The 26,304-nt window shown below is 42.6% G+C and overlaps 1 long non-coding RNA gene across 5 annotated transcripts in view; it reads left to right on the top strand.

Annotated features, from left to right (window-relative positions):
• The window catches only part of LOC140003175 (uncharacterized), a 64,893-nt gene that overhangs the window by 20,362 nt on the left and 18,227 nt on the right, over window positions 1–26,304 (top strand). Inside the window, exon 3 of one of the 5 annotated variants that reach the window (XR_011811290.1) lies at window positions 18,713–19,412. The exons of 1 other annotated variant lie outside the window; for it this stretch is intronic. This is a non-coding gene — a long non-coding RNA (uncharacterized lncRNA). Of the gene's footprint in view, window positions 1–210; window positions 1,381–9,716; window positions 11,358–12,092; window positions 13,939–18,712; window positions 19,413–26,304 lie in introns of those variants that run through there. 3 more of the 5 variants (XR_011811289.1, XR_011811293.1, XR_011811291.1) reach the window with 3 other exon arrangements.

Genomic DNA, 26,304 nt, shown 5'->3' with positions numbered 1-26,304 from the left:
TATGCTGTGGGAGCTCAATAAAATTCATAGCCAATGTTATTTAATATATGGCAGCCAACCACTATTTCAGTTGTATCGAACTGCTGGGATTGTACTGCTTAGAGGCCAGCAATGGCTGCGAGGCTGGAAATGTGGCATTCATGGTTCGGTTCATTTAATGAGGCATTGAAAACGTTCAGAGATGACACTGAACACCTTTCTGAAATGCAGCCATTGGCTGGTCAGCTTGGAGAAGTGTGAATTGGTTTCAGAGTGGGACTTAACAGTGTAAAAGATACTGTGAAAATAGTACCTCTTCATTTTGGCTGAAGAGCTCCAGTGTGGAAAAAGTAACTCTGGTCTTGATCTTCTTGGAAGAGCCATGTAATAGTGAAGATCTGCTGGGAGCTGTGTGTCAGCTGTCTTGTTTGGAAGGAACATGATTTCGGGACACGAGTGGAAGATTAGATCACTTAATTAAACACTCTGCTGATAAGAGTAGAAATGCATTGCTCCAGTGTGTTGTAAGCTTTGAAAGTTAAGCTCTGAGCATTAATATAGAACATGTTTAAATATGAACTGTGGCCTGGCAGGATGAACAGGAGGATGTGTGTGGTATGGCTTTGGTATGGTATTGTGTTTGGGCACAAAATGGTATTTTCCAAAACGCTACTTGGAATCCATAGCCTCTCTGTAAAAGATGATTTAAGCACATGATCTCTAAGTGTATTGACTCTTAAATGAAGCCTGACCTCTGAGTGCTTGAAGGGCAGTTTTGCAAAGGAATTCAAATGTTGATTTTTAACTTTGGGAATATGTAACTGGACAGAATGCCTACTTCTGTTGATTTCATATTATTTCTCTCTAAATTGCACTTGCTGTTCTCCTTAGATTGATATGTAGTAGGCAACTTTACTATTTTGGTCAAACTTCTTCCCAATGTAAGGGCATGCACTTAACACAGTTGTACCCAAAAAAAGATGTGACATTTTGCTTTTCTTTCTAGAAAGGAAAGGGGTGGGGGAATCAACCACCCTTAGATTGCCTGTTTTGTACTCTTTAATCTCTGCATTTTAAGACACACAGCGAGTATAAGATTCTTAAATGTCCTCATTACTCTGTGTTTGTCAGCTTGAACAGTCTCTGCCATTAGCTTCTAAATGATTCCAGTCTTTCTATAACTGACTGGAGTGTTCCTCATTTACTGTTCCCTAGGCTTTAACACCATCAACTTATAAGCACTTCTTAATTTGCTTCCTGTTCTAATGTTTTTGTGTTCTGGAATAGTTTTCTCCCTCTGTTCTGCTTCTTGCAATTTTGCAGGTATTTACTATTGACCTTGAATTAGTTTTTTATTTAAAACAAACAGTGTAATTCTCAATTAAAAGAACCTAGGCAGTCTTCATGATATCATTGTACAATTAAGCGATATGTGACTGTTGCAGACATAGCACTTTCTGCCATCCTCTGCTTCCAAACTTCTGATGTGTGAGGCACAAATAAAGTAACATCCTTCCAGCACCAGCCACTGCACTACTGGCTTGTTTCTGGTGTTTTCACAGAATAGCCATTTAATACTGTCTACAGTAGTCCGGGCTTTCAAGAGATCAGTTATCAGCAGTCGTCTGACAAGGATTTTAGGCTGATACTTAAGTTCCTGCTGGCACTGCCAGCAATACAACAGCAAGCTTAGGGATGCTGTTGAAGACCGCTTACCAAAACTAGCCTGGTGCCCCCGGTATCAAGCTGCCAAGCAGCTGCCATCGCTCCTGGACCAGGCTCATCTCGTGGTGTAACAGATGCTGTTATCAAGATGGTTGATGTGGCTGCCCATTTGTATCCCTCCTTGGGTCTTTCATAATCTCTGGGACGGAAAGCTCTCCGTAGGTCAGCAAATCTCTACTAAACCCTGATGAGCAATATTTTCCTACACTCGTAGCTGGATCCTGTTGCTGTCAGATAAGATCTTGCCAGTGCTAGAAAGATAAAGGTGAGCTTCAGAAAGTGCCTCACTGAAGGATCAGTGGTTTTTATCCACCATAAAAATGGGTGTTGAGCTTGGAATGGGGTGTATCGGGGTTAAAGAGGAAAGGACGCTGGGGACTAGAACTGCTGCTCGCCTGCATCTGGTGGGAACAGCAGAGGAGGGTGGAAATCTGGCTATGGAGGCAGGAGTTAACCTTTGACTGCTGGGTGACAGAAAGGGCTCTTCTAGCTTAAACTCTCCTAAATCTCAGCAGGCTGCAAACATGACAATGAGTTTGTTTAGCTATTAAGTTGGGCTGGTTTTGTGTTGCTATGGTGGTACCATTAATTGCATTAGGAATAGGAGATGTTACAGAAGCTAAACAGAGAGACAAGCCCTTGTTCCACAGAGGGATGAAAGTAACAAGGGATCGTGGCAGGAGAGAGGGTGGGAACTGCTGAGGACAGTGCAACTGAACGGCAGAACTGTCAGCTCTTCAGCTGCATTTGGCTGCTTAATTAACCGGGTGCTGGTGATTATATCTGTTACAGCAGAAGATGTTTCCATAGTTTTCCTCTTTTCACTTAGCATAACTTTTTGGAACAGCAAACTCTGAGCCTCCCAAAACAGGACGCGTTGCATTAGTTCTAATGATTATGCAACAATCAATATTATGTTGTACCAGTTTAAGGTTTTTACTTCTTGTAATACTACACAGAAAAAAAAAAAAAAAAAAAAAAAACAACAACAAAAGAAGTCCAACAAACTTTCCAAACCAAAGTAAAAAAAGAAAAAAAAATGGTGAGGATTTTTTTTTTTCCAAATAAGCCCCAGAACCATTTATCTGCAGGGAAGATATATAGCACACCAAGCTGCGAGTAGTGGCACTGTCCACTAATTCTTAAGTGAGCACAGTTTGTTGACAACCTTCTGATTAAACTTTCCTTCTTCCTTCCTTTCAGACCAATTTAAATCAAAATATCGACAGAAACAATTTCTGTGAGGAAAGTGGAAAAGTTCATAGGGTGGTTGAAGTTGCATAGCCTTTCCCATTAATGTGCCTGGGTGTTCATTCAATTTATGTATTATTTATCTTGCCCCTGAGGTGTAACATGAATAACGTAAGGCACTCCTACTAGGCTTCTTGCATGTTGTGAAGAAGCAATATTCAAAATAGAACCAAGTTGCACACAGCAATTTACTGTGACAAGTTCACAGTTATAATTGTACACAAAATGCTGTCAAAATAAGCGTGCGTTTCTTTTATGGAAAAGCTGCTCAGAGGATAGAGTTGTGTTTCCAGCTCTAGCAAAGAGCTTTTCTTTGCCCTTAGGCTAATCGCTTCAGCTATCTCTGCCTCCATTTTCACTCTCATCTTTCTCTCCTTTAATATTTTGGCCAAACACAGCGGTGCTGGGACTCTTTGCTTGTGCTTATACCCGCACCATGACCCTACTGCCTTCAGCCTTTGCTGTGACCCCTTGGCACAGCAAATGGGAACAGCCAGCACTCACACCCCCCCTTGCAGTGGGGCTGCAGGACTGCTAACAACCTGTATCCGTTGAGGTGTCAGCCTCTCTGTGACACAGAAATCAGCCTCTCTGCAGGGTGAAGCGGTGTGCCCCCACTCGTTATCACCTCCAGGCCAAGGTGCAGGTATGCAGCGACACTGTGGGAATTAACTGCCCACTGGAAAAGGGCCGTGAAGGGATGTGCCTTCATGCTCTCGTGAAGCCAGCTGATGGGAGCGGGGCTGCATAAGATGAATTGCAAGCTAGCAGTGCCATGAGCAAAGCAATAAACATCACTGCTGATTTTGGTGGGCCTGCTGCCCTTGCTCTGACCAGTGACCCGTGCAGGAGCAGGTCTCTTTGCTGGCTCGTCCTCCGGAGGGCTCCTTGTGAGCCAGTGCCAGAGGAAAGTATTGCACAGCACTGACATCACAGCTGGAAAAGGGAAAATGCTGCTTTTTGTGAACAAGCCAAGGATTTGAAAGAGACAGGGCAAGGACATGCAGTAAGCCGAACGCTGCAATTTCTCCTTGCTGGTAACCAGAGGTATGACACAATCCCTGGGCTGAGTAGTGCTCCTGGTCATGCACAAGTATCTCTACCAGAAGAAACGAGGTTACTGCAGATTTATGCTAGTGTTCCCAGGAGATTACTGTGTTTTGAAAAAAAAAATAATCTTTGGAAACCATCACTGTAATGCCAGTGAGCTCATAAAAAGGACAAAATGTAAATATTATTGAGGCCTAACATAGCACAGACATCAGGATGATATTAAAGGAGTTTTTATCAGTAGCCTATCTAAAGATTTATATCCGTTGATCAATGTCTTTGCTAAATTAAATACATCAAATCTTTACTTGAGACATAACAAAAAGTCACGAACAATATCAGCATTCAGGCAGCCTCCGTGGCGTTCAGCATGACAAACTGCGTAGGAAGCTCGTTGTCAGAGCCCTGTGATAGTGGAGATGGCTCCCTTCACAGCACAGAGATATTACTTATCTTTCTTAAAGGCTGAAAGGCTGCTAAAAAGAACAATCCCTTATATATTTTGTATTTGCATTAGAGGCACCAGCACGGCAGTTAAGTGCCTGAGGTTTTGTGTCTGTTGCTCCTCCTAGGCTACGTGGGAGCGCTCCAACCTCCCCCTCCAAGACAGGAACAGACACCCGAGTTCACTGTTTAACATGGTGCCATGCACAAAAGGCTATGGAACATTTTCTAAGCCAGTTAAGTTCAGGATCTGTCCTAGGTTTACTACAAATGGCTAAATTTAACCCATGGAAGCATGCTCTGTCCAGAAGCCCAGACCTGAATGTGTGCCTCTCTTCTATCCTACAGTAGCTGACGAAAAGGGGAAACCTGGTCACTTTGGGATGATGTACGAAAGAAACAACAGACTCCCAAATGTTTCTAGTGTTTATTTTGTTTACTTTGTATGCTTGGAGATTAGAAAGCTTCTAAAAGCACAGGGATCAATGTAATAACTTATGAAAATAATCGAGATGTTTGTTCTGCTGATTTTACTAGGAAACTGATACCTTTGTGTCTATACGCATCAGGACGGGTGCTGCAAGATGTGTGCCTTGCTAAGCAAGTGCTGTGGTTGTGTGGGGGCAGGTGTGTACCTGAGATGAGACACATCCATGTGGTGCTTGGAGAAGCCAGGTACGTGACCAGCAGCATTTGGCACATCCATGGCAGGCCCTGCACTCAGCGTGGGCCTGGGCTCTTCTGCAGAGCCTTGGTGTGTCAGTGACTGGACACCTGAGACCAGTGGGGTTAAGTCTGAGCATAACAAGCTGAGGGTCCTCATTGCCAAATGAACCTGGAGGCTATCTCCACGCCAGAGTTAGTGCAGGAGAAGATATCAGTACAGGCATTATTCTGAGTTGTGATTCAGGAGCATTACTCAAAGCTGCAATGTGGAACATGCCTGGAACCAGACTCCAGAGGGACTGCAGGGTTGTCAGCATCGTCAGGGCTGTTACTTCATATTTATCCAGTGTCGTTGCTCAAGGTCTGTGGAATGTACCCATTGAATCAGAAAGATAGCAGCAGAAGAGAATAACAGGGGAAAGAGCACCTTGTGCTCTGCCAACCTGCAGCTGTGACCTTCCTGTTTACTATATATATATATATTTTTTTACATTTGTTAGAGGAATGAAGCAGCAAATCACCAACAATAACAGAAAAATCAATACCCGCCTCTGCTTCTTTTGTGAGATCTGGAACACGGCCTCAATCTGTCAGACTGAATTACAGGGGCTGTGGGTGTCAGCGAGGGCTCAAGCGAGCCGGCGTGCCGCGCTGCTCATTGATAAAAGGCTGAGGTCTGTACGAGTGCCACCAGCACCGCCGCCTCCAGGAGGTGTTGAGGGACCACTGACCTTTCAGACAGAAGATGGGTCGTGCAGCAATAGATGTGCTTGCTTGCACTTTGCATGTAAGATTGCACTAATCTCTGGAATAAAAAGGGTAAACAGTTTGACAAATACAAGGCTCTGGGGCATTACCTTGCTAATGGATATTAAATCAGATGGCTGTATTTGGATGGAAGGTGATATATCAACACAGGAATGTCATCCTAAAATAGGCCATTGATCCACTAGCTGAGAATCCAGTCTTTGACAAAGGTCAATGCATCAGAGAGAGGAGCAACCTCTTCCAAACTCATCATTTTCCAAGGCAACAATAAAAGGCTGTATCAGTATAAAGAAGAAAGCTTCTTCTTGACTCCAGATGGTAATTAGTTTATACCCTGGAGCATGAAGATTAACATCCCTTATCGCTTTTAATTTTGCCAGTGGACCATAGGCTACTGCAATGAGCTTTTGAATCTTTGAGTAATATACCCTGCGATTTTTTTGGCTTACAGAAAGGAGCTGGTGCAGAAGTCCATCATGGTCTTTGTGTTGTGCCACTGCTATTTCTGCAAAGAGACCAGGCAGGACAGCAGCTTATGCCAGTGGAGGAAGAGGGTTGTGACCAGCAGTGTTGTCAAGGGAGCAGAGTGGAGCTTGGGCTGTGTGCCTGGCAAACATTGGCCCTGCTTCTAGAGCCACCCGGCTGTGTCCTGGCAGGCAGGGGCTCAGCACCCAGCTTCCCCATCTCCCTTGCCCAGGCTGGGGCAGGCAGTGCCAGCTCAGTGCCTCTAGGTCTGTTGTTGCTGATGTGCCCCTGCTCAGCAAGGCACTGCTGACTTGCCCCGTATATCATTCCTGTTGTGGGATAGAGCTGCCCATCCTATTCCAGAAATCCCTCCAGACTTCTGAAGGTCTTCAGCTGCTTGACTCTGCAACTCACTCCTCCTTCTTTGGCCTCTCCCTCTTTGTCAGTAGCTTTCTTGTCTCCATCTACTTCTCAAGGATCCTTTTCTAAGCCTCCTTTTATGAGCGTTGTTAAGCCTAATCCGGACAGAAAACAACCAACAGCTCCCATAAGAGCCATGTATAGACCAATACCTCCTGTTTCATCTTTTGCTTTCAACTAAAATGTTCTCTTACTACTTTATTTCAAAATGTGCTTTGAGGGCATGAATACAGCAGGATTCCACACTTTAAAAAAAAAAAAAAAAAGTCATTCTTCCTGAGCTCTGAGTAGGCAGCAGTTAATTTCACAGGCTGGTTATAAACTATGTTCAATAGGAAAAGGCCTTCCTTTAATCCGTATCAGACTTTGCAGCCTTTCTAATTTCACGAAATGTCTCCTTATTCTTGCCCTGTTCTGTAGGTAGAATAGGAAAATCCAAGGGGCTTTCATTGCCTTGTTCGTTATTTCGTATGCCTTTGTCATTCTATATCTATGCAGCAATGAAATATCGTTAATAAGGGAGCAGAAGCCTTTTGTTGAGAAGTGGAGCCGATCGCAATAGACACGTAACTAATAATACGTGGTTAAGATGGATCGTGATTTGGACCAAGGCTAGCTCCTGAGCAAGCAGCGAGGAGCGTACTGTTTTTCCTGATGAAAAGAGCCAATGCCATAAAGGGAGCGAAATAAAGATGAACATCCATCTGCCAAGAGAAAAATGTCCCTCTTTTTGAGATTGTATTCACTTCTATGCCCAGTGCCCTCCTTTTTTTTTTTTATTTGCCTTTCTTGTTTCAATTCTCAGTGTAGCTGCAAGTGTCGTGTGAAGGCTTATTCTTGCAGTATCCTCATTTTCAAGACTCTTACGGTGGCAAAGTACAAAAGCCTTGATGATTTCACATAGTCAATGGATCTAGACATGCCTCTGAACTTTTCTGTCTGAACCAGACCTAAATTTGCAACCTTCGTTACTGACCTCATTCAGCTTCCCATGAAGTCAGCTGGAATCCTGCCATTTAAGTCAGCGTGACCACGCAGAGGCTCATAGACCTGTCATAGCCCTGTGTAGGTTTGTACTGACTTGCTTTTTGGGTAGCATCATTAGAAAGGTTTCCTCACAGCCCCAGAGAGGCAACGACAAGCAATAGGTATTTACAGTAATATTTTACAAAAGAGATCATACATCCTGTGAGTGTTTGGATTTTCACAGAGGGCTATGGTTAAAAGCCAAGAGCTGTACTTCAGGAAATATGAATTTATAGTTTCTACCCCAAGATCTCAAAATCATGGCGCAGCTGGGGCTGAGGTTGGAAGTTAGATTACACTGCTGTCTGAAACCCAGTACAATAGGCCTTCAGTCACAGGGAGATACGGGCATCTACAGATGTTATCCCGTGGATATATGGGCATCTACAGCAAACAAGGAACTCTCAAATCTAGCTAGAACTGAAATTCCTATTTGAAACCTGCATTTCTGGGGGGAAAAGTCAGAAAACAGGTTGCTATGAAGTGTTGGGGAAACTCCTGCGTAACCAAAGACTAGGTAGCACTCAGTGCCTGGGACCTACTGCCTGAGTTGTGGAGAAATGAAGGAAAATGGGATTTGGGAAGGTGGGGCTCCAGACTGGTGGGCAGTCAGCCTGGCAGGTGGGTTGCTAGCACCTCGTACACAAGATATTCAATATGTTTCCACGATACAGTTTCTGGATTTGTCTTGTTGATGCAATCAATGTCTTTTTGCAAAATGACCTTGTTCATTGAGCCAGTATTCTTTGTAGGTACAATATTTTTTTTCCCAGCTCTGTTTCAGAGGCTGCTGCAGCACAGCTTTTAGGTGGTGAAGTTTTCTGCTAAGGTTACATGAGATGCAACTGGAGGTCTATTTCAGGCACAGCTAAGGATGCTTCATGGAGGCAAAAGCTGTTTTGCTTGATCATTCCCTGCTACTAATTTGCCAATGTCTTATCAGCCATTATAATGTCAGCAGACAGCCAGGCATGTACACGGCCTGTCAACTCAGAAATGTACTAAGGATCAGCTTTGGAAAAGGATTATGCTGAATTTTCTTTTCATCTGTATTTATGAGTTTTTTGGCCTGGTTACGCACTGTGCCAATCTTGTGCTGCCCAGAGGGAATATGAACCACAGCGTTCTTCTTGCCAGCTATTTCCTGAATACCTGTGGTAACAGTTTCCAAAGGGCTGTGCAACTTATTTTTTCATCTAAATGGAAAAGTATTGCAGCAGCAGTGCTCGCAGAAAACTGTAGGGAATTGAAGAAGAGTGAAGTTGCTGCAAATTGAAGAAGTAGGAAAAAATGACTTACCCCTGCCTGGAAAATAAGCCACAGCAGACTCTTTTAAATGAAGCATACAAATATGCAAATGCCAGTGTAGCTGCATGCCTTTTGCAATTGTTTTGTGAGCACGGTTTCCTTTGGCAAAGACATTCATGTGGCATGAGCCACAACCAGTCAGTTTTAGAAGTGATGGTGAGGCACACCTGTGCAGCAGGCATATCTGTTGGATGTATCTGTTGCTGTTTCCTACACAGCATCCATGTAGCATCTCAGTAGCTCAAGAATAGCGACTACAATTCACATACACCATGTACTGCATGCTGAATAATTCACAATCCAAACTATTTGTCCTGCACATCAGGTAAGCTGGTAAATACAAATAGAAGCACCCTATGTAGCAGAGCGAGCCAGCTGACAGGGATGCACCAGGGGTGTGTGAGTTACACCAGGACTGTCATGCGTAGCAAAAGGAAGGTAAAAAGGGTTGCCTCTCATTCACCCACACGGGCTTTTGAAGTCAAGCTGTGGTCGACAGCTGCAGGAACAAATCTGTGGCACAGAGCTTGGGAGGGTTGTGGTTTTACTCATGCCTCTACTTCATTTTTAAAGAGGTCACTTTGTCTGTTTATTTCCTTTTCCACCTTTTGTAGTTCAAATAGGAAGCCTCTGTACACTGGATGTCGTCCCAGTGACCATAAGGGCTGCAGACACCCAGGGGAGGTGCTGGGTGCCGAAGACGTGCCAGGTGCCTGCAGAGAGGGAAGCAGGGCCATGGGAAGAGCTCACTCTGAGTGAGATGGGCAGGATGCTGTCGCCTCACAGCAGCCTGCTGCGTGGAGTTGTAGGAAGCCACAGGTTGCTGCTGTTGGGCCAGTTTAGGGCAGCAGGCTCTCCTCACTGCATTTTCACTGGCGTGGAAATGGATTGCCTGCGATGCCAAATCTGGAAACCTACAGTTCACGTAGCTATAGGAACATATGTCCGTACTGGCATACTGGTCCCCATTTTTTCTGAGAGCAGGTAGCTAGGGTAAATATAAGACAAGCAGAGAGCAAATGGACGTACAAAAAAATAAAATAAAGCAGAAGATATTCCAGCGAGTACTTTGCCATCTCTGGGAGGCGCGTGGTGCAGCTGCGAGTGGTTTGAGGTGGAGCAGAGACTGCCATTTCCTTGGGCTGACTCAGACCTCCCTGCACCACTGCTGAAAGCCATGGTAGTTCACATTTTCTTTGAAAAAAAAAAAAAAGCTTGATTTATTTTGGTGTCAGAACCCCCTGCAGGAAATGCCGTCTGAACTGCACCTAGCAAAGTGAGCCTGTTGTGTGGTGTCGAAGTGGTCTTAGCTACTACGCAATGAAATGTAAATGATGAAGAGTTCACCGATGTATGTTATTGACAAACATAAAGCACGTAAGCTGCTTTGAGAGGAGCCTGTAGTGGAGCTGTGCATAGTGCCCCCGAGAGCAGGCCCAGCTCACGCAGCCTGGGCTCTACCCAAATCCTCCAGATGAAAATAGCTGGTGGGTAGAGACAGGGTTTACAAGTGAATACCATTTACATTTTTCTCCTCTGTTTTGCAAGAAGAATGTGGTTTCCTGTGCCAGTTCTAGTAGCGTTTGGGTGAAGCCTTGGGGAGAGCAGGAGGAGCTGAGGACTTCCTACCTGGTTAGCCTCGCCTTTGTGGCACTCGCTTCATTCCTGGCTTATTTAGGGAACCGAAGTGCAGGACGTTTCTCATCTGGTTTTCATGCTGAACCAAGGCTTGTCAGTGGCGCTGTTTCTCCTCCTGAGGGGTGTCCTAGGACAGGAAGGCAGGACAGCTTCACATGAGGGGACTTCTGGTGGCTCAAAGCCACACGAGGGACATAACATGAAAAGGCTTTTGTGATACAGTTCACACTACAGTAGTTCTGTGCGCAGCAACAGGTTGTGGCTGGGAGAAATATTGCTTCTGTCAGCCTTGCATAATGGAAACGGTAATCAGCAGCCATTAGGTCAGGATGCATTGTCAATCCACAGCGAAGCAGAAAGGACTACATCTCGGGAAACCTTTTCATTAAGCAAAGAAAACCGATACCAGAGCTTGGCTCAGCCCAGCACTTTGTTCATGGAGCGGAGTGAGGATAATGGCTGCGTTTGTTTTCTTTTCATCCATTTCTCCATGCGTGGTTATTTTGATTAGGAAACATCCACCTTTGACTCTAGACGAACAATTCTAGAAACTTTCTTCCAGCACTTATTATCTTATGTACACAATCAATACTTGTGTAAAGAACAAAGCTAGAGCATTAGTCAGGAAAAAATATTTTGTGTGACATGATTTAAAGCCATGGGATCTCAGTTGAAAAATATTATTTTTGTGTCTGCATACTCAGCTACAATCTTTTTTCTTTATGGTTTGTCTCAAAATAGGCACAAGTGATGCTCATGAGTAATACTGAGCTTGCGATTATCTCACTGTATATGTGCATTAACAATGTAATGCTGGATGCATGGGACCCTGCATGTGGAGGGACTGAAGACTGAAGGGAGTAGGGTGGTGATTTGACAGAAGGGATAATAAAACCTTTGTAGCAATGTTCTGTGGGGACAACAGAGTAATTAATGCTAAGTCTGGTTCGCTAACTAGAGATCATTACTGTACACTGGCATTGCAAATACCACTACTCCATTACCATGATGGGCTGATGAGGATGAAAACCAGTTGATGGATAAGTGTTCTCCTCCATGCCATCGTCAAATCTAGTAATTGCAGAATAAGTGGGGAATCGCTGCTACTCCTGTTGCTGAAGGATTTTCTCTCACAATACTTCTGCTGCTGCCATTAAGCTGCTCTTAGCAGAGAGAAGGATCCTTCCCAGTCTTTCTTTATAGCCCTTCAGATTCCATGCACTTATCCTGCTTGCCACAAACCTTAGTTTATAGGGATATAATTAGGAGTTGCTCTTTCTTTCATGTTTATCGCATCAATAAACTTTCTCAGCTAAAAATACTTAGGAGACACTGGCACTTCCTCTCTGCAGCAGGTCCACCAGCTCTCCCGTCTCTGAACTGTCTTCTCCAAGGCTGAAGTGCTCTTTGCACCAATGTTGCTGGGATCCTTCAGTTTTGGTGCACAGACAACCACGGTCCTGCATTGCTGTGGACATTGCTGTCCCCTGGATCAGGCTTGATTCAACGCATACGAATACGAGGAGCGAGTATGAACATGAATGGGCATAGGAAGGATTTGTACTGTTATCAAGTACATGACGTATCCTTAATCCCAAAGTGAGTGAATTTTGTAGCTGGAAAAAGTCATCCCAAAGTTTCCAGTGAGTAAACCCTGGGGGATCCTGATTTTTGGCTTCTTTTTCTTGCACTGCAATCCCCTGTTGTTTGCTACTCTAACTACTTCTCTGTCTCTGGATATAAATAGCTCTTTTCACCACAGTAACTGAACATCATGAATAAAATGAGATTGTAAATTCCTATAGGGGACATCTAGCCCCCATCTGAGTGCTATATAAATAATGTTCCATCTAGAATGAAGGTGCTATAGAAATATGAGGCCGTTATCATGGTTACTTCTGCAGTAGGTACACCTGATATTGGGTGTAACTGCCACAAAAGTGTTTAACCAGTCCCTCATCGCAGAGCTCTAGAGCAATTCCTCCCCAGACTAGCTTTCTTCTCTCCTCGTGCATTTATCTCCCAGTCTTTTGGACCGCAGCTGTATGTTATGCTGTCAGCTTTATAGTTCTGTTCCACTATCACTCATAAGAAGTGTTATGCTTAGTCATAAAATGGCAGTGAAGAAAAAAAAAAATAGCTTATCTAGCATTATTAGGAAGCCTTCATAATGCCAGCACCTATCTGCTCAGCATTTCCTTTGGTTCCTCATATATGAGCTATCACAAATCTGGGTTGCTGAGGAAAGATTTCTCTGGCAGAGAAGACTTTCATCCTTATCTGATGTATTTATTTTGGGGAAGAAGTCTATTCTCTAGTTTACTTCCTCCTTTTTTACGATAGGTTTGGCCCTGGGCTGAGGTGTGGAAAACTAAAGTCAGTGCTAGTAATCCCAAAAATTCCTGTGTGAAGGTAAGAACCTCACTAACACAAAGCACAGCAACAGGCATGGAACAGAGCTGAGGCAGGCATACAGCTCTGATGGGCAGATGGCATTGAGAGACAGAAAGCTTTCTTATACATTTAAGCCTTTTTTTCCAAAGAGAACTAATCCAAAATGGGTACAGAGTATTGCTTTGACCTAGCTCAATTTGTGACTTTTTTTTTTAAGCTTGCAGGTTTCAATGATGTTGAGTCCCCACTTATATTCTCAGAATAATTTTGCCATTAATTTTCTAAGTTTTTTCTTTCTGGAAATGTTTCTTAACTAGATTAAAACTTCTGTCACCTTAGTTTAAATGCAAGATAGGGGGAAAAATAATAAGTTCATTAGTCTACTTTAGTATATATATTTTTCAATCTGAAAGTGATCATCTCAAAACCTTATTTCAATTATTTAGGAAAAAAATAAAGCAGAATGTGAAAAAAATATTAAAGTTTCATTTAACTGCAATTTTTAAAGTTCTGTTTTCCATTCTGGAATTAAAATAAACTCCCAAATTTATGGAGTTTTAAGCAAATGAAGGAGTTCTACCACCTCTTCAGAGATTCTTCTCTAGAAAAGCAGTTGGTATGGAAACAATATCCAATTTTAGTTAGATTCAAAAGGTCTCAAAGAATCTGTAGAAGAGCCAAAAGGAAGGTGAAACCCTGAAGGAGGGATCTGAACCACTGCAAAAAGATTTAGACACTTGTCTAAACCGTGAGTCCTTGCTCTAAGTTCCTTGTGGGCTTCTTGGATCCCCACCATCTTACTCTTTTTCCCGTCATCATGAAGCTATCTGTGCTGGAGGTGACATGATGGTTCATCTAACTTTCCTCACATGGGGAATACTGGAAAGGGAGACACTGGCCATACAGTGAAATTTCCTTCATAGGTCAAAAAAATAAAAAATAAAAATAAAAAATAAGGAGAGGGGAAAAAAAAAAAGCAGCTTTCATGGCTGGCTGATGTTCCAGCTTTGAAATTCTGCTGAAGGCAAAGCAGCTTTTCCTAAGGCTGGCTTAAAAAGAGGGGGAATGGTAAAAAGAGATGTCAAAATGTATCAAACGTGGTATTTGCTGGCCACCTCAGCCTTGAAGAATATTACTTTCCCTTTGTGTTTTGGCCATTATATCATCAAACTCTGGCATGCTTTCCACTGCCCGCAGGGATAACAAATACTGACAAGCCTGTACCTGGAGGCCTGAACCTTGCTTTAACTATTTAGTGTTGTGCAGTGATTAGACCATGTCTCTAGGCCCATTTACTCCATCAGATTAACACATCAGGCAAGAACACATACTTAGAGAGAAGTATATCCTGACAGATATAATCAAACAGCATTTAAATCAAGGGAGACGCCTGTGACATTAATCTACCCTGGTAAAACAGCCCATTTAAATGAGTAGGAGGAGGGAGGTGGTACGAGTGAAGATAGATGGTGTGTTTAAGTAGAGAAATGAAATCTGTAGAATGACTTCAGTGGAGATAGTTTTGATTGAAGTCAAGTAGTAAAATGAACAAGTGAGAGAGATAAATTTCTTTAAGCCAGAGACACTTCAGAGGAAAAAAAATGTGTGTATCAGGGATCTGTAACCTGCTCAGACCCACAGAGATCAATGGACTTGATGCAGATAAATTATCAACATAGAACAAAACAGCTTATATTCCTTGTGGAAGCATAAAAGTTGTTTTCCACCTTCTGCAGAACAAATCATTCAGTGTGAGTTTGAGTTAGCAGATTAAGGCCAACCAGATTATAAATAAGAGGATTTTTTTTTTTTTTTTTTTTTTTTTTTTTTAGGCTAGAGACGAGTGTAAGTTGGCACTTGTGGAAGAAGAGAAATAGGGTAAAGCAAGTTCATAGATGAGAGAAGATTACTTGACAGTGTATGAAGAGGGTGATACCGAAAAAATGCTGCTGATGATTAACTGGAGCAGCAACACAAAAAAATGTAATCAGCGAATGCAGACCTGCAGTGGCGTTAGCTACTTGCTTGTGCAGTCTGCTGTGTTTAAAAGATGGAAGTGATCCTAGCTAGGGAAGGGGAATTTCTGGAGTACCTAACAGAGGTGCGGCTCAGTGTTTGTGCTCTGAAGGCACTGCGGGAGGCTGCAGGGAACCACCCTCGCTGAGACAGGGCTGGCAGAGAGTTGGTACAAATGCTCTCACTGGCAGGTGTATCTGTAGCTATAGTGCCTCAGCTTGGGTTTCTGCAACATCTCATTTCACTCTTCTTATTTTTGGTGTGCAGGTAGTTACTTAATTCATATAAAAAGTGGTTTTGGTTCACTGGATGACTTAAGTGGGAGATTAAGTAGTAAACAAGAGGGCAAATTAACTGTGCTTCTGCCCTTTCCCCAGAGCTAGGGCACACCAACTTTCCTGAAACCATGATAGTTGTTTTTTTTTTTTTTTTTTTTTTTTTTTATGTCTGACATACAGCTATGAGTTACTAGCTATACTTACTCAAGAGGCTTGAAATGATGTCAGCTCTCCTCCTTCCACAGCTCTGCATCTCAGATTTCAGGTAAATCAGACCTTTAGGAGAGAAATGTCACACGGAGTGTGAGTAAATCTTGAAAACTACATAGAAAACTGGGAGAGCTCTGGTCTAACTAAATACCAGTTACTACTACAGATTACACAGAAGGAGATTAGGGTTGAAAGGTTCTTGCTGTGCTGTTTTCTAATGGCTAATTAGCTGATTCACATCCCATCCACAGTGATATTGAGGAAATCAGACCAAGAGGGTAGGTAGGGTATGAGTATTGCATAAGTCTCTCCAGGAACACTAAGACTGGACTATAAACACTAGACAGAAATACTAAGAAGTTTTGTCACATGGAGATCTAAATAATTCTGAAACTACAACCTTCCTATTAAAACCTTTTATTTTGAAACTCAGAAATACACTATGATGATGTGTCTATAACCAGCTATTGCACCCCCAGAATAAAAATAATTCCTTGGTCACACACAAATCAACCAAGGAAAATTTTTTTTAGTAAAGCACCTCCATGTATTGAATTTTGGGGGTATTTTTTTTTTTTCTGCAATGATAGGGTTAACCACCACCTTCCTTTGACCCACAAGGAATCACAGAATGATTTGAGTTGGAAAGAAGTCAGGGTATGAAGAGTACAGAGTCGAGGACAGAGCGTTAATGAGCAGCAGATGAACCACTTGTCTAGCCACAGTCCTCCCACCCTGTACAACAGATCCCTTAAAGCTGGGCTCAGCTGGGCCTTTTCTTTCTACATAGCACTTTTGTTTCTCTATTTTAGGGCAGGGGGACTGGGTTAGGAGAAAAACGTCTCTCTGTAGGTAAACTCTCTTTATCCAGAGTTCTTTCTCTAAGGTTTTCACTTAAATATATGCTATACTTTTTTATTTTTTTTCCTAATACAATGACTATTTTGTCATGCTGAATAAGTTTTCCTACTCTTCATCTTCCATTTGGGAATGTGGGCTAAACCTCAGAACAAAAGATATGATAAAAGACAGGCATAGCACTTTCATTAAGAGGACGGGGAGCTTTTGAAGTACACTCCTGAAGTCAGCAAACAAAAACTAGGCAGCAAAGTGAACTGCCTATAACAAATGTGCTGCAGAGATGAGACTAAACCCAAATGAAATATTATGCTTTTTAGTCACTGGTCCTGCTTCTGAGTGATGAAAGAGATCTGCTGACTTTCTCCTTAGTCAGAGCTTTCATTGCCCCTGAGAAAGGGAGGCATTGGTTATATAGGCAGCAATTAATTGAAGTACCTCCAAGCCTGGGAAACTCCAGAGCAGAGAAACACAAGCCTTTGTAGGTGGCACACAGAAGCTATCAATCAGGAAAAGTATGACTTTTTTTCTTCTAAGCTGCAATTGTTCCTGCTAATATATTTATTTCTGAATCCTACATCCAGGCCCCGGAGGCTCAAAAATGATGTGCAATATCATTACAAAACCAAACTCTCACATTTGAAATGCACAGAACATAATGAGGAAACCTTCATCAAACTAGAGCAACCACTCTTTGCTATTTTGCCTGAAACTGTCTCTGTATCCCAGATGAGAGCTCTTTCCCGTGCTCATCTTCTAAAGATGTAAGACCTACTTTAGAGAATGACATTTCCTAGTATGAGGGCAGAGCTATGAGAAGCCCTCAGGATATTGGAGTGGCTTCAGCTTCCTCTCTGAGCAGAGTTTGCTCAGCCGTGCTCTATTTGCAGTCTATACGATTAATTAATGTGTGATAGATTAGGAACTCCCAAATAGGAAATCATGTTTTAGCCACAGGCTGTAGCAGAAGTGCACGGGGTCTTACTCTGACATTGCTTGCGCTGGTAAAAACCTGAGAGCAACGCTGCTGAGTCTAGCAGGCTGGCAAAGTCAACACGAGGAAGATCAGATAGGGCACAGCAGCCAGCAAAGCCACCCACCGCCCTAATACCTGAGTCAGCCCCTGCAGACGTACACATGGTATGCTTTTCCTCGATCCTTTTGTTTAATGGAATAAAAAGGAATAAGCATCCAGGGAAAGGCATAACGAAAGAGGAGTGAACTGTTCTTTCAAGTGATATTCCACAACTGGGGAAAAATGCATTCATGTGGTGTCTACCCTTGGTTTTCAGCAGCTCTTGGGAGCTGGAACCATGGCACGGGGCCCCATGGGACCTCAGCCCTGGATTGAGAGGTGCAGGTGTTACTTGTGGGGACTCAGTTTTAACTTTTCCAAGCAGTGCAATATTCAGCTGTCTTGTTTATGTATTTTCCCATAAAGGGCAGGTAGTAGCACCACCTTTCCTTAGGAAATTTGTCTCTGTTGCTGTTGCCCCAACCTTTGCCATACAAAAGGGCTGGAGGTGCCCCTCTGGCGGATCTCCGATGCCCTCACTCATGCCCTATGCTGCTAGAAACTCCTGATAGCTACCTCTTAAAGCTCTTCTCTCTAGGTTGTTAAATAAGACAAGTTATGATGAGGAACAAAGAAAGCATAATTACTGTAGCGAAAGGAGGAGTTGTGTTTGTTACGCATAAATATTAGTGTTTTGCTAAAAATCTGGGGAAAAAGCAACCCAAATTTCAAATCTGCTCACAATTAGTGTCCCACAAACACAAAAGAATTGTGGGTGAGCAGTTGCTTAAGATGCATCTGTAAGCGCTGTGCTTAATGCAAGTGATCCTATCAAAGGAGGTCTGTTTGTACCAAATCTGGAAGTTGGAAGGAAGCACAGTACGTTTTTCTCAGGTGAGGGTTTTCAATTGAAGGTCATCTTGAACTACACCAGTGTTATGCCTGTACTGCAGACGACAGGCAGCTGTAATTTTGTCTTCCACAGTAAAAAAAAAAAAAGGTTTGGGTTTCTACACACCCAGTATAGAAGTGACATGTCTACCAGAGGGTGGAAACACCCTGTTTTCAGTGGGGTACCAACAGGCTTGTCTGTACACACGTGGCTTTATTCTATTCATCTTTGTACAATCCTCAGAATTTACAGCAGCTCTTTATTAGCGAAAGCCCCGTGTGTCCATGTGTCATTTTTTCCTCTGTCTAGATCTCACCTCATTAATCTGGCTTGTGAAGATTTCATCTGGTCGCACTAACACAACCCTGCTGAAGTGACAGTGCCCTCAGCAGCGTTTTGCTCGCAGACCACCCAGCCGTGCTCGCTGGCACCCTCCCTGCTCAGAGCTGGTGCCCTGGAGGAAAAGCTCCTCACCAGAGAAGTGGCATAGCCAACCCAACCGTGTGTGCTTACGGTACCTAATGGTGCTGTGTTTCCCTTTGCCTGGATCATGCGTTCTTCTCTTCTGTTTCCTTTTGTCATTTTTTCCTTCTTTATGATTTTGTGAAGTCAGCTGCAGAGGATCTCTCTCCACCCAGCGCTGTAGCATGCCAGGGCTCCTTGCTGCACGGCGCCTCTTCAACGTTCACTTTCCGTAAATGTTCCTTGGGATTCTTCAGCAACCTGTGCAGTCTACAAACAATTATGCCAGCAAACCTGTTTTGGGAATAGCTGTAGAAATTTGCATTCTGTCCCAGTTTCTGTCACAGGCTTCCTGTCTAGGGATGGAAAATTCCTCAGTTCTTATCTGTCTCAATTCTCCTACTCTAAGGTGGGAATAATAACGTTTCCTTTCCCCAGTGCTTTCTTTGTATATTTAGATTAGAGGCACAAAGGGGACAATGGCTGTTTGATTGTGTCCTAGGATAGCTGCTAACACACAGCATTCCTTACCCTGGTTATCACTAACATATGCAAAAGCAGCGCTCTCAAATACAAAGGAAAACTAGTTTAAAATTTGAACCAATATTGATTTTTGGTATTTTCCAAAGTCTATTTAGTACCAAATGAGGAGAGGTGTTCCTCTGCCACGTTTGTATGGCTGCAGCACCTGGCTGTGCCGTGTTAGTGCTGGTGCTGAACCACGGAGCGTGTCCTGCAGGCACCCAGAGGTTCTCCTGGGCTGTGCCCAGCGCAGTGCAATGCTGCTGCAGCCCTCCAGCCTGCAAATGAATGAGACCTTTCTGGTTTGTCAGCACATCTTTTAAATCTTGTGGCTATTTAGAAAGAAGGTCTTGCTGTAGCTTCCAGTTACAGCTGCCGACTAGGCCACGAGGTAGTCTCTTATTCCTCGAGAGTATTTCCATACTGCTCATGTTTCTGTTTTGCTTTGATATTTATGTATTCTGAGTGGTGAGAACAGCTGGTTGGGAGGCTATGTTTCCTCCTGGCAGGAAAAAATAACAACAGCAACAAAAACCCAAACGATAGCTTTAAAAAAATTATTCATCAGGGTGTTCTCTGAACAATTTTTTAGTCTTTACATTCAGAAAAGGTATTGGTCATCTAGAACTGACCTTCCAACTTAAACGTGCGTTTTTGTGGAAAAGTCCTTTCTGCTAAAGAAGTCCTTTTCCTTCAGGAACACGGTGTGAGCAGCTCTGTAACGCTGAACACAGACATAATTGTGTTTGTCACACATCCGTAACGGTGCTAGCGCAGGCAGCAAGCTGGGCTGCTGGGAATTGCTGTGCTGCCAAATCCTGAGTATACGCTGAGTGCGGGCTGTGTGAACATCCAGTTCTCGGGGAGTTTTCAAATACTTTCTTGTCTCAAGCTATATATGAGGTGTTGGTAAGTCTAAAATTGGTCAGCAGGCCTCTTAGCCCAAGATTCATACAGTTAGTTGCTCTATTACTGGGAGAAGTGTTTTGTGTCTGAAGCAGTTCAGAAGAGCACTAAATTCTCTTCTGGTTTTGAAAGTGTGACTAGCGGCCACTTAATCTCCTTTATTCCTGCTAACTGTCTGCAGTATATCTAATTTGCTGGGGTTTCTAAGATACTTGCTTGGTTTTTAACAAGCTTTGAGGTGTAGGTTAACTGATGTCTTTATAGAATATCTGACTACAGTCTCCTGAGCTAAAATTTGTGGCTCAGCTGTCTCTTTTTTCTTCATATCATAAGTAATTCACCATTTTTATTATTTTACCCCTACCCTGACCCTGGGGAAAAAAAGTTCATAGATCACCTTGCAGTCTGAGCCTTCTGCCTCACATGGTACTCTTTGTGCTAATTACCAGAGCTGTTAATTGTGTTGTCAGGTTTGACAGTTGAGAGATAGTGGCTATAACTGTCCGTTTCCTACTGTCAGACCAAAGAGTTAAGAGCAGGATTATGAAAGGATGAAAACCAATTCCAAAAGCATTTCCTGCTCTTCTCACTGCAAGATGACAACAATTCCCCAAGGTTCGTTTCTAAAGGAGGGATCGGCTCCTACGTAGCACGAGTATCCCTGCACAGAAAGCAGCCTGCATGGTGAGGGGCTTGCTGAGTTTTGACAGGTCACTTACTGAGATATTACCTCTGAAATTCTGCACAATGACTTACAATGTGTGTAACAACCCAGCAACTCCTTGCATGGTTATCTCATGGCAATACTAATACTTTATCTTGGAGTAATGTGACAAATAACTTTAGGCAGCAGCGCAAGTGGTGAATTTAATCCAGGCTACCTTCATGCTAGACATTCAGTTCCAGGCTTGTCTAAAATATACTTGGCCCCTCAGAATGCTCAACAGAAATGTGAACGTTACCTTGGTATCCAGATATCCTGCTAGGAGTCAGTGGTGTGAACACAGCCTTCTTCTCCTGCTACACTCCCTTTTGTACTCTGAGCCCCTTACCAAATCTAGCATCAATATCTTACTTTACATGCTATTCACGGGAAGAGGTACGAGCACATCAGGTTTAAAGAGTAAGTAGAACTGTGTGTCATATATATCAATTTAATTAATTAAATAATAATAAAAAAAGGTCTCTTAGCTCAGTGCACTGAGATTTTGGAAGAGGTAAAGAAGTTTGTAACCAGAGTTGGCCTAGGGACAATACTGAAACTGTGTCCCTGGAGTGCTGTAGGAACACTAACAGCAATCTCTACTCTTTTATAAGAAAACAACAAAATATTAACGTGTACACAAGTATGTTCCCTGCAAGCAGTCTCTGCTGGGAAGCTGTTGGATTTTTGACTTACTCAGGTCTTGACGTTGCTTTGGATGTGCTCTACCAAGTCCGAGGACATCCACTGGTTTCCCAGTTGGGCAAGGCACTGCCTGCACCCTTCTGTTCTGTGCACATTATAACTTACGGACGTGGCTGCTGCACTTTAGTTCCCAGGTCAGCACAGGTATACATCAAAGTCTTTCTGATTATGTTTAGATTTTTTAAAAAACAAATTACTTCTTTCACTGCCCCTCAAGCGCACCAGTCTTTGAAGTTAAAAGTCCTCTCAAGCACAGTTAGAGAGCTTCCTTCAAGCGTAGCGCTGATCTGGCTCTTGATCATCAAAAAGCCTCTGAAAAGCTTAATTTAGCCTTTCCTAACTAATCTGGACATCTTCAAATACTTTAAAGTATCTGAAGTATTTATTTGGGGTTTGGTGGTTAAGTTGTTTGGTTTGGATTTATTTTTTTTCCAGGCAGAAAAAGTGGTGATGGTATGAATTTTTGGAAGCTTATGGCTATGGCTTTTAGTGTTTAACTGCAAAGTTTGGAACATTTGCCGAGCTCTGCTTCCACTTCTCTGGGGCAGATGTTCTCTCCACAGGTTAGTTTCTACTGATAACTTACTGTGCTCTGAATCTCTTTGCTTTAGCTTTCAGCAGACAGCACACTGTTAACAGAGCAGAGGGATACAAACAAGTTAATCTTGGTAATGCTGTCAGTAGGGCTGGAGCCTGATTTTTTTAACTTCAGAATTTTGAAAGTGACTGGAGCTTCCTGTGCACATGGGACAAGTATTTATGGGGGAAAAAAAATCTCCTCTCATTTGATTATTTTTGTTTGCACAAGGCTAGATGAGGTTATTATGGAAAAGCACAGACTCTGACCTTCAGAATGGGAATTTCACATGGAAATGTTTACTTTTCCTTGTGAAAATGCTTTAAGAAAGAATTTATTTATTTATTTTGATTTTTCAGTTTCCCTTTGCAATCCTCTGCTAACCCCTGCTCTGAAGGGTCTACATGACCACTGCTGACCATGACAGCTCTGCCTCTGCTCATTCCTCACCTTCAGTACCTTGTCTATCACCAGGAGTCACTTTTCTGGGGAGTGGAATGTCACTTGCTCTTCAAAGCAGTCTCTTCTGAGACTTGAAAGAGTTGTTATAGCAGAAAATGGTACTATTGTGTGGATTTTCTCAAACCTGTGAGGGATTTTTGCTTTTTCAAGAAAAAAAAAAGAAAGAAGAGAGAATGAAAAAGCTTGATATTTTCCCCCCAGTGATCTTTCCACTTTGAACATGTATTTATCTGAATATTGATTCAAAAGCAGAGTGCAGTATCTCTAAATCAAGTTATTCCGAACAGCGAGGCTTCTGTGAACCACTCGGAGCTAAATCCATGGCGTTTCTCTCAACCTTGCCACAGAGGATGAGGAACCCTCTTACACTCCTCCTGCTGCCTTTGGACATAGCAGCGTTTTGCCTTAGCTGTTGGCTTATCTTTGAGAAACAAAGATTCTGCAGATATTTTTCTTCTCTGAAAATTAAGGGTGTTCATTTATTTAATTCTATCTCCCTATTGATAACTGGGATAACAAAGCCCGATGATGTTACCTCACTGTATATTTTAATACATTTAGCCCCCTTGTCACATTCTTGGCATTGCAGCCTGTGTGCTTTAAGGAGACTGCTTTGGGAAGGAGCTAATGACACATGCAGGGGATTTGCCTGGATACCAGTGGACTGGTACAAGAGCATGGCACGAGGGCTTTAGGGATGTAGAGAGTAGCCCTGTGCTCTATTGCTTTAAATGTACATCGCAGCAGGGCTGGCCCTATTTAAAAATCCCCAGAGGTCTTGCTAGTTAACTTCCCTTTCATGTAACAGAAAAAAAGGTTGAATGAGTCATGTGAAGCCAGCCATGAGATTAATATAGACAAAGATGTCATATCCTCATGCATGCAGCTGTGAATGGCATATCTACTTTGCCATCTGCAGATTAAATGGACATAGTGTCTCAGTGGCTGCTGCAGGGCTTGGTATAACTCAGTTATCATCAGGCAGATTTCCTGTTGCCTAATACCCAAACACAATAGTTGTTTAGCGTCAGACTTTGCTTTCTGGAGTAGTTTCAAAACCCGCCAGCCACAGTATGTAGTTTTATAACAACACCACCGTTAACTAATTGCACACACTCACAGAATTATGAAACCCAGGAGGATAATTTAGTGCATCATGAGTATATCTTTGTGAATTTTTCATAGGCAGTTTATATTTTAGCTGATACTTAAAATGAGAATGTTTTCCTGCAGATCTGTTTGCTCTGATTTCTTTCCTCCTGGTAATTTGGGGCTTTCTTTTCTAACAATTACAAAAACAGCATTCTGTTTAATTACAATATTTACAGAAACTGCCTTTTTTTTTTTTTTCCGTATTGCAAGTTTTAACTCCGCGTGTCCCTGAGATGTTAATTAACCTCTATATTTGCAGAAACACATCTGTCTTGACCTTTAAGTACCATTCATTCCATTTGCAAATTGAAGAGTTGAATGCGAGAGCTTGATTTATAAAAAGCATTTAAGGACATGCATTTTTTTTAAGCACGCAATTAATCTTGATAGGAAAATACTGTAACTCAAACCATTCCAGTATTCTGGTCATGGCTGATAGCACGGAGTGAGTTTATCTCTATCTGGATTCTTCATCGGAACTTGCTCATGAGTTCATTCATGATGGCCGAGGCCGGGAGAAAATCTGTGCTCTTCAGTGCTGAAGTCTTTGATGCAGTCACGTAGTTCCCATTTACTTCAGTGAGTCACCCATGTGCACAGAGATGAGAATTCTCCCTTGTTAGGGCTTTAAATATTTCCATGGGAGTTTGCTTCCTTGAATATTTTATTTTCAGCTTTGTTATGGTAAGATGATTTTTCTGACATTTCGCTGATCACAAAGCAGCTGGCCCCATAAAAAATAAAGCACACGCACAAAGAAACAAATGACTGGGTGTCTGGGGGAAAATGTGAGTTCTGTGTCTGAGCTGCAACAGATTGTCATCATTAAAACAAAGCATCAGCAAATGCTGGAATGATGGGCATTAAAGAAAAGAAGCATTTTCTCAGGTTGAAAGACAAAAGAAAGGTGGTGCTTTAATTAGGCTGTTCATTTTGCGTGTATCAGCTGGATCTGATCATTGTTAAAAGTAAAAAATAACGGTGTTAAATACAAAAGAGAAAATAGCGAGTAGAAACGCTGTAAGGTACAGTTGGTTTATTTGTAAAAATCACACCCTAAGTTACGGGGCAGAGTCCTGCACCTGGGGAGGAACAACCCCAGGCACCACTGCATGCTGGTGGCCACCCAGATGGGAAGTAGCTCTGCAGAAAAGGACTGAGGTGTCCTCGTGGACATCAAGTTGACCATGAGTCAGCAACGTGCCCTTGCTGCTGAAAAGGCTGATGGTATTCTTGGCTGCATTAGGCAGGGTATCACCAGGAGATCAAGGGAGGTGATCCTTCTGCTCACAGAGGTTGTGGAGTCTCCCTCCTTGGAGATCTTCAACAGCCACCTGGACGTGGTCCTGGGCACCCTGGGTTTAGTGTCCCTGCTTGAGCTGGGGATTGAACCAGGTGTCCTCCAGAAGCCCCTGCCATCCTCAAACATTCTGTGATCGCAGATCTAAACATACTGCTGAACAGACCTGTCAAGATTTGAGCACCATAAAATACAAAAATAGAGATGCCTGTCCATCTCAGGGGCTCTCTAGCAGAGAAGTGAAACTCAAATTGAAACTGCAATAAAAACCAACCAACCAACCAACAAACAAACAAAAAAAACCCTGCACAAACCAAAAAATAAATTAAAAAAGCACACGCAAAAACAAAACAAAAAAAAAAACAAAAAACAGAAATAGTTTCTACTATGATCTCTCTTTTATCTCTGAGATATATTAATAGTAGAAGATGCCCTTATTTCTTGTTCTGTAGCCCTGCAGTAACCCTACCAGGGTTTTTACTTCAAAGAGATCAGGCAGGTGGGTGATGGAGTGGGCTGCAGCTGGGTGCTGGAAGGAGACCTGGACCTGGGAAAGGTCCTGGAAAAACTGGGTGTTGGAATGAGACACGAGAAGGGCCTGTGCTCCTTGTTGCCCTATCGCTGTCACTGGTGGAAGAGACAGATCTCCACCAGCTCCAAGGAATAAACACCCCAAAGACTTTTCATGTCACGGAAAAGACCTGTAGCAAAGGAAATAGTCCATGAATAGCAAAAACCAGCTAGTGGTAATTAGCAGAGTAGTCCATTCCCTCTGCCCTTCTCTGCAAGTTGTTTTTTTTTTTTTTTTTTTTTTTTTTTTTTTTTTTTTTTTAAATAAATGCTTTCTCTTCTGAGTGTTTTCCATTTGTTTCTGTATCTATTTAATTTCTTGATTTATTTGGTTCTGCTTATCTATATTGCATGAGTCATCATCCTGTTAAAGTCCCTTGTTAAGGAAAACGAATACTCCTTAAAGCAACTTACGTGTGTCTCTGTTTCCTTCACTTATTGTTATTTTCTCTTTGGTTATTGGGAAATAAAGGCCAGAAAAGTGGGTTTGGCGTAGAGTTTTCTTAGATTTTTTTTTTGAGCTTTTCCCTTAAAAGCTTTTT

Source organism: Anas platyrhynchos, chromosome 9 (assembly GCF_047663525.1).
Source record: "Anas platyrhynchos isolate ZD024472 breed Pekin duck chromosome 9, IASCAAS_PekinDuck_T2T, whole genome shotgun sequence".
NCBI classification, from domain to species: Eukaryota; Metazoa; Chordata; class Aves; order Anseriformes; family Anatidae; genus Anas; species Anas platyrhynchos.
This window is presented reverse-complemented; position numbering and strand designations above follow the sequence as displayed.